The 1,288-nt window shown below is 62.7% G+C and overlaps 1 protein-coding gene across 1 annotated transcript in view; it reads right to left on the bottom strand.

Annotated features, from left to right (window-relative positions):
* The window catches only part of LOC113216126 (sphingomyelin phosphodiesterase), a gene marked incomplete in the record, with an annotated part of 18,675 nt that overhangs the window by 6,683 nt on the left and 10,704 nt on the right, over positions 1–1,288 (bottom strand).

Genomic DNA, 1,288 nt, shown 5'->3' with positions numbered 1-1,288 from the left:
GGGGAGGGGGAGGTGCCACGGGGTGGCCGACGCGAAATAATGACAGCTAGGCAGCGGAAAGCGCGCGCCTGGCGCAGAGGCACCGGTGCGGAGGCGCAGGAGAGGCGTGAGGTGAGGAGAGGGAGACAAAAACGGAGCGGGGAGGAGGAGGGGGATGGGGAGAAAGAAAAGAGAGGAAGGGGTCGGGGGTGAGGTGAGAGAGTGGAGAGAGAGAGAGAGGTGTAACAAAATACGCGGGAAATAAAGCAGAAGGAAAATCCAGCGCGAGCAATGGCGAGGCACGATGGCACGACGGCACGGTGACACCTGCCTGCACACGGCCTGCGGGGGGCGTGGAAGGTGCCGTGGCAGGAGGAGGAGGGGCCGTTGCCTGCTGGCCGGCGCCCGGCACCTTGTTAGGCTAGGCACCATCCTCGTGCCCAGCGTCCTTTATATATTTATGGCAGTGTTTCCAAACGCGGCACTTTTTTTTGTCTCCAGAGGAGACGATGCCCTTTTGTCTTCTGCACGGAGGGGGAGGGGGAGAGAGACAGAGAGGCAGTAATTGTGGCTGCTCTCTTGTTGCCCTCACTGCTGGCGCTGCGCTCCGCGCAGGTCGCAGGTCGTTGTCGCCGAGGTGCCGCAAGGCCGCGGGGATGAGGAGCTGCCCTGCCCCGGCCTGCCCGACTGGCGTTCGCATCCGGAAGTTCAGCTCCTCTCCTCTCCGACCCGCGCGGCAGCAGCGGCGGCGACAGCGACAACGGCAGTAGTATGTGTGGCGCAGCGAGCGAATCGCGCAAACCGACAACGACGAGAAAGGCCTCCCGGACGGTATAGAACCGGTCCTGCAAGGTGGGTCAGGCAGCGCAGCAGCAGCAGCAGCCCTTCCCTAGGTCAAGGCCGGCCGAGTTGAACAACGCCGTCCTTGTGGCCTGACGCTCTTCCCCTCCACTTTCTTTTCGCTGCTTTCTTCATTGACACCACCACCACCGCCACCACCACCGACCGGCACGGCGCGCGCGCGTGGCTGCGCGGCCTTCAACGACGACGACGACGTCCACTCCCGAGGACCGTAACGCGGTGTGTTGTTCTGGGTCGTGTCGTGCGTCCCTCCCGATGTAAACACCACAGCCCCCCCTCAACCCGTACGTGCGATACACCAACACTCGCACAGGTATACACAGGTTCGCCATTTTATTCAGCAGCAGCTGCGGTTCGATGGTGGAAGGGGCAGAGCCCGTATTAAAATTCAGTCGAGGCATCCTGGCCGGCGAGCGGCGCGGCGATCCGATAATAAATAAACGCGAAG

The sequence above is a fragment of the Frankliniella occidentalis genome, unplaced genomic scaffold (assembly GCF_000697945.3).
Source record: "Frankliniella occidentalis isolate FOCC.00 unplaced genomic scaffold, Focc_3.1 Scaffold23, whole genome shotgun sequence".
NCBI lineage: Eukaryota > Metazoa > Arthropoda > Insecta > Thysanoptera > Thripidae > Frankliniella > Frankliniella occidentalis.
Note: the sequence above shows the minus strand (reverse complement) of the source record. Positions and strands in the feature narration are given on the sequence as shown.